This window comes from Maniola jurtina, chromosome 23 (genome assembly GCF_905333055.1).
Source record: "Maniola jurtina chromosome 23, ilManJurt1.1, whole genome shotgun sequence".
Taxonomy (NCBI): domain Eukaryota; kingdom Metazoa; phylum Arthropoda; class Insecta; order Lepidoptera; family Nymphalidae; genus Maniola; species Maniola jurtina.
Window position 1 is genome coordinate 2,675,680 of NC_060051.1, and position 7,940 is coordinate 2,683,619.

The window sequence follows — 7,940 nt, forward strand, 5'->3', positions numbered from 1 at the left end:
TTTATCCTTGTGACTAATATTCCCCTTTCCTCTCCAACTAAGCGTAAAGCTTGTGCTAAGAGTACGTATGACGATGGTGCAACGAGTGGGATTTGATCCGGCAACCTTTCGGATTTCAGTCCGCTGAGTACCTATCCGTTAAGCTATCGAGGCTCATCGAGGCTAGGAGTTAACATTAGGAACAACATTGATAACCTAGCGTACCTAATTGGCTGATAATATCACACGTCTCTCAAATACCAAATACAAAGTAATCCTACCTACCTATTTTTTTTTTTAATTTTCCTACTTGACTGTAGGCGAGTAAAACCGGGTGTAGTAACTAGCTAATAAAGTAAATAAAGACTTAGTACATAGAGCCGCGAAGATTCGCAGTAAATGTGTATGTATGTACGCGCCGCGGAGGAACGAGCCAAGGTAAAATTTTAGGGGGGTGCGAACCCTGCGCGGAAATGGGGGTAACTGATAATTTTCAACTATTTTTTCTTTTTACGTAATCCATGCTCCATACATGCACAAAAGTATATACCTACAAGTAGGTTATAACTTCACAGTAATTAAATCGAATGAATATTTTTTCGTTTCAATTTATTAATTTATACTTTTTTGATGTGTCTGTCCGTCTTCTAGCTTTCACGGCCACGTTTAACGAAACCAATTTAACGAAAGATAAATTCCCAGTCCACAAAGTCGGTTTGGCCAAGTCGATGAAAGAAATTCTATGACATCATAGATAAAGAAACTTAGTGTTTATTTTGTGCATAGAACTTGGAGGAACTTTTGTAAAACATGTAACTATAAAACAAAATTATAATATGTAGTTTTGTAGAATTGTTTAAAAATAAACACTCTTGATCGAGTTTCTCTTCTATTCTGGATTTCAATTGCGGAAGGTTTGAGGTATGTGCCTACCTCCTACACCGAAAATAAGTACCGGTACTATTTTAGTTAAGTCGTACTAAGCCTTTCGTATTTTACTAATTGTTCCACGAACATTTTACTAGATAAAATATTTTCTTACTTCAGTAAGCTTGAATTGTAAATTGTCATCATCATCATCATCGCGTGCCTTCTTCGAAACGAAGTTTGGCGATCATCATACGAAAAGCTTCTCTATTTAAAGCCGCCTCTTTCAACTTCGGGTAACTAAGCCCTGTCCACCCCCTTATATCTTCCAACCATTTGCGTCTTTGGCGACCTTGAGCTCTTTTGCCTGCAATTCTGCCTTCCAACACTAATCTTGGGAATGAGAATTGTCCTCCTCTCTGTAAATGTCCAAAGAAAGCGAGCTTCCTTCGCATGATGTAAATTGTGCCCAAATAAAATTGTATCTATCTATTCATCTATTTAATCGATTAAAAAGGAAAACGCATGAGCGCCATTCTCATCTCAGCCCGTATGTGTCTTGATACAGCATATAAGTCGATCGCGAGGGTGGTTTTTACATTCCCCTCAAGTTCACCCACCCTCCCGCGAGCCACCCTCCGCTGTGTCACCCGCCACCCCATTCACACCCCTATTTTATCACCACTAGAGGTTACTTTCCCGTGAAATGTTTCTAAGACGTTTGCACCCCGTTTTCCCGGGCCGGGGGTGTAATCTTAATATTAATATCGTCTTGGGAAGCCTTATATGAAGAAGTTTTATGTTGATATGTGTTGGTAGATTGCTGTGCGGGATTATGTAGGCGCTTTATGAGATATTGGGAACGGCGATAATATTTTGACGACCTCCCTGGCTCAGTGGTCTCAAAAGCAGGAGGTCCCCGGTTGAGATCCCGGCGCATACCCCTGCAGAGTTAGCTCGCTTCCATCTTAGACTTCATCATCACTTACCACCAGGTGAGATCGCAGTCAAGGGCTACCTAACTTGTGATCGATAAAAAAGCGCAGTGTGGGACGTCCTCAAATCCATTGGAACCACGACTTTAAGAAGATAGGGGAGTGGCTGGATGAGACAAATCAGGATGATGTATTAAATAGGCTGATGATGATAAAATTGTCTCTGATCTGATCGGGTGAGAGGCTTCGGTCGAGGGCATCTATCAACTTACGGGCAAAGAGGAGCCATCAATCGATTTAAGGCCAATTACTGACTTTAAATCACTGCTAACGTTTAAAGTGACTTTAGGTTACACTAAGTAGGTAAGTAAGTAAGGGTTCTTTCATTTTTTACCAAAATTGATATAAGTACCTACTACCTTCCTATTACTTACCTACTAATTAATGAAGGCAGCATCATAATCATCATTTCAAACCATTGTCGGCCCATTACTGAGAACTCCCACACCTTTGAGAAATTTCCCATTATGGAAACTGGTGTGCAGGTTTTCTCACGATGTTTTCCCTCGCCGCTAAAGCAAGTGATATTTAATTGCTTAAAACGCACATACCTACCTAAGTAGATACCTATACATACTGCGTAGGTACCAAACTCAGAAAAGTTAGAGATACGTGCTCGGGATTGAAGGTGTAGCGGTTGCCACATTCACAAGATGTCGCTTCTAAATTCAAGCAGTCAACAACGCATGATACATGAACCTCAGCCTGATAACTCACGAGCCACGGCCTAGATGGCAGCACGGGTAGCTTAGTTGGAAACTCAAGGAAAAACACGCAACTTTCAATCGCATTGACAGAGCGTTTATCAAATTGCACTATATAGAAGTTCCAACGCACAACCGTGGGCCCAGCTGGCGCTACCGCGCACAACATCGTTCGGTGGGAAATTTCCCTATTGCTAAGCTACTGTCGAGCACACAGACACACAGCTCCCGTACAAAGGTAAACATCGTCAGGAAACCTGTAAGTATGCCTTTGAGTTCTCCATAATGTTCTCAAAAGTGTTCGAAGTTTGTTGGTGCCCGCTGACCAGCGTGGCGGACTATGACCTTAAACCCTTCTCGTTCTAAGATGAGTCCTGTGCTCAATAGTGGGCCGGCAATCTGAAGATCATGATAACGGTGATAAATTACTTATCTTAACTTTTGAACCTATTGTTATTAACCCCCGGCCCAAAAAGAGGGGTGTTATAAGTTTGACGTGTAGATCTGTGTATCTATGTATCTGTGTATCTGTCTGTGGCATCGGAGCTCCTAAACTAATGAACCGATTTTTATTTAGATATTTGTTTGAAAGGTGGTTTGATCGAGAGTGTCCTTAGCTATAAGTAATCCAAGAAAATCGGTTCTGCCGTTTGAAAGTTATCAGCTCTTTTCTAGTTACTGTAACCTTCACTAGTCGGGGGTGTTGTAAATTTTTCATTTACACTTGTTTTAGGTTCAAAAGTTTAGATACTGTATACTACATCCTGATCCAATATAATGGAAAGGAAACCTAATAAATAATTTCAGAACACACGCGAGTTCATATAATGTTACTAGAGCTAAGATTTATCTTCTAACTTCTCCGTTGTTCTTAGTTTGACTCACGTGACCTCGTAAATAACCGACTACTTAGTACCTAAGTAGGTAGGTACCGATTGTATACCTAACTGAAGTATCTACCAAGATATTCTAATATGTATTATTCAGTAGGTAGACCTTGGATAAAGTATATTGAAGGTCAAACTTTAGAACACCTACGAATTTTCCTATGTACCTACTTAATAGCTAAGATAGGTAAATCTGCTAAGAAATTGATAGGTATTCTATATGAAAAGCACTTGGAAAATCAATTAATATCTACTAAGTACTTCATAATATTAATGCGAAAGTGTGTCTGTCTGTATTTTACCTCTTCTCGGCCCATCTTGACGAAAGGTAGGTACCAGAGATAGCTCGCATATCCAAGCTTGTGTACCGTGGCGGACAAAGGCTTCTTTTTATAGCGAAAAATTGAAGAGTTCCCACGGGTTTTAAAAAAAAATTGGTTGTCTGTAATGTCGGTTTACTGACGATAGTTGAACGTGACAACAAAGGCCGATTGTGCTTCTTTGTCGCTCGTTCCGCGCTCTCGCTTGCACTTCAAGCTTTACATGGAACGCCTCAGAGCGAGGTAACGCCGCATGAGTCATGTTTTTTCGTGCGTGCAGCCGGCTCTATCGAATTATAAGACGTTGTCACGTCAAAACTTAAAACCACGCAAAGGCCACGATACCTACGTACTAACTGACTGGCAATGCATGACGTCATTTCTAATACTATTCCGAAGAAAATATTTAAAAAAAAATTAGACTTTATACTTACTTTGACATAAGATTCTTTACACCTTTATTTGGTACCTGTTATATCCCAAAGCAACCATGACCCAAACTTGATATTCGCTGATCGTTCCCTCCCTATGTTGGGGACTATACATACCTACGCAGATAAACTTTCAGCTTTTACAAAATAACTAATACTCATATAAATAATAACTCATACGCATGGCTAAGATTTGGAATACTCTTCCGCGATATGTGTTTCCAACCAATTCCAATACTTACCCGGTATCTTTAAAACAAGTGTGAATAGGCACCTTCTATGTAAACGCGTCCCATGTTAGACCACATCATCACTTTCCATCAGGTGTGATTGTGGTCAAGCGCTTGCCTTAAAAAAAAAACTAAGGTCTGATGCGCTGGCTCTCTTCGAGTTTTCTTATTAAATACTAGCTGATGCCCGCAGCTTCGCCCGCGTGGATTGGTCAGATCCCCTGCAGCATCAGGATTGAGGAGTTGGACTCCAAATTTTTTATGAAACAATGTCGCCAAGTTCCTCTATCGATTAAAAAAAAATTACGCAAATCGGTTCAGAAATCTCGGAGATTTCGCTGTACATAGGTAGAAAAACACAACTCCCTTTTTGAAAGTCGGTTAAAAAAGTAGTCTATGTTACTCCCTGGTCAATCCTCTATTTGTCTGTTTAAACCCCGTCAAAATCGGTTCAGCCGTTCCGAAGATTAGCCTTTTCAAACAGACAGACAGACAGACAGACAGACAGACAGACAGACAGACAAAAATTTTAAAAACGTGTGATTCAGTGTTGGTATCGTTCAAATAACCATATGAGCTTAATATGAGGTAGTTATTTCGAAATTACAGACAGACACTCCAATTTTATTTATTAGTATATTTTATTTATTAGTATAGATTAAACCCATATCTATCCGTTTTCTGTTTCTACACGTCATTTACTTTGATTTACTCTACATACTTATAGGTAAATGAACAAACTTTAGTTGGTATTACACAGTAAAGTTGGTACTCGCGGGTAGCGGGTATAGGTAGCGGGTATGGGTAGCGGGTATGGGTAGCGGGTAGCGGTAGCGGGTAGCGCCGCTATGCGCCTCACATAAATTTTATTGGCATAATCTAGCCCGCCCGCAAGATTCACTGGGTGGAAATTTTAAGATATACGAATGTTTTACGGTCAGCAAAACAAATACAAAATAAGCTTGTTACTCCTAATATACGTCTTAATACCTAAATTTTTATTTTAATAAAATAACTAAACCATGAAAAGTTGAAAACTAAAACCCGACTGCGATCGTCTTAATAAACGCTGAAATATTAGAGTAAAATTATTTTTCTGTCGCTTAGTACCTATATTTTAATGTTGTTGTACGAGTTGTTCATTTATGAGGTCAGAGTTTTTTCCTCTCTCATTAATTGACATCCCACTCGATACAGCAAAAAAGTTTTTTGGAGACCTCCAGTTTTTTTGATGTAACATCCGTTAGGTCAATTTTTTCGTTTAAAATTTAGCCTATGTCACCCGGACCTTTACTGCGAACCAATTGACACCTCATTCATAAAAAAATGGCCCAGTAGTTTAGGCGCTACGGTGGAACGCACAGAATCTGGATACAAACATACATGTAAGTACAAAGACTGCTAAAATCATAACCCTTCCTTTTGGCTTTGCCGCAGTCGGGTAACAATAGTTTTTAAAATCCTTTCACTTTCATACGCAAGTGATTAAAATATATAATTTGTATAAAATATATAGGCAAGTAGGTATTTTTTTGCGGACGATCCGCTTTTATTGGGTCAACTTCTAACAACGTCTTTGCGTTTAATCAAAGGAAATTTCCAATTAAATTGATTACCATCGGAACCCTCTATCTACGTTAATGCTCAACAAAATTGTTTTACTCCTGTTCCTACATACTAATTCCATCATATCTATTGTAACTACTACACTAGGTACTAGTATACGCGACAGGTCGTGATGGCAATCGGGCTATGAATAGAATATACCTAATAGAATAGAATAGATTTTTATTCAAATTGACTTTTACAAGTGGTTTTGAATCGTCAAATAATTTACCACTGGTTCGGAATGCCGTTCCTACCGAGAAGAACCAGCAAGAAACTCGGCGGTTGCTCTTTTCAATACTTCAAAAGAGGCGGCGGGACGCCCCTTATACCCGCACGTCACTCACGCTGTCTCGACCCGGGTTAGCGCGGGGGCTGTGCTAGTATCGATTGCCACCTCGGCCTGTCGCGTACTCTTAGTAGGTATCTACCTACTCGCTCTCCTCCAGTCGTTCCTTTGTTTGAAGGTCGTGGTCCTGGCAAGATCCGAGCCTCGAATGTATCACCTGCATCTTCTTCTGTCGATGTCGGTGGTATTTTGTCAATATAGTCCAGTCATTTCGTGCTCAAAAGGGGGCTTATCATGAAAGTTTTCCGGGAGTTTTGCAAATTGGTGGTTTTATAGATAGATTTCGATGTGCTCTTTCCGAATTTTTCCAAGATGGCGGTGCGAGCGGCAAAGATACGAAGTGGCAAAATGAAAATTAATGAATAAATTATAAAACCACCAATTCGCAAAACTCCCGGAAAACTTTCCATCTAAAATTACCAAATGACTGGGCTAATAGTGAAACACTGAAAATGATGTAGGCTAGAGGTTTTGTAACATAAAAAAATATAACCAAGAAATAGCGGAAGGTCACGAAATATTTTTCTATAAATCTACCTGAGTACCTTACATAAGTACCGCGCCATGAAAGAGATTAAAAAAAACTGCCACTTTTTCAATTTTGAAAATATGCAAAAATAACAGAAATGATTCCTTTCTACTATCTCCATTCGACTCAATTTACCTACAGATGTTAGACCTGTAAAACTTTTAATGAGCTTCATAGTTACCTACCTACTGGCTTAACAGGGCTCTCTCCGTCACTCGTTTCATACAATCGTAGTTCCAATTTCATTTGAATATTAAGCAACCAAAGCCCATGAAATTTTGCAGACATATTCTAGAAACTAATATCTGTGTCTGTGGTGTTATAGATTTTTCTAAAAATATGTAGTTTTAAAATTACAGGGGCTCAAAGATTTGTATGAAAATTTTTAAGACCGCGTAACTTTGAAACCGAATATTTTAACAGAAATCTGGAAAACCACAGACATAGATATTAGTTTCTAGAATATGTCTGCAAAATTTCATGGACTTTGGTTGCTTAGTATTCAAATGAAATTGGAACTACGATTGTATGAAACGAGTGACGGAGAGAGCCCTCTTAAGATAAAACCTTAGCTCATGTAAACGCGTTTTAGTTGTTAGTTGCCAATTCTCTACATTCGTAATCTAAGATAAACTTTATCTAACGAATAAAGAGGTTTTGACAGTTTTTTTATTGATATCAAAGTGTTAAATAATAATTATTGCGATTAAGTTTAACAGACAGTTGTGAAACAGACCCTAAATATATAACAAGCAAAAGTTGTCTAACTGCACAATAGCGAGGTCCTTAAATTGTTTTTTTTTTTCGTGAACACATTTTAATTTTTTTAATGATGTAACACGTTCACGAATTCCTCCACACGAACCACAAATTCTCGATTTTCAGATTTTTTCCTTTACTACGATAAAATTAATAAAACCTAAGTAGCTATATGCCAAATTTCATGATTCTAGGTCAACGGGAAGTACCCTTTAGGTTTTCTTGACAGACACGATAGACAAACGGACTGACAACAAAGTGATATAAGGGTTTTCCTTTAAGGGA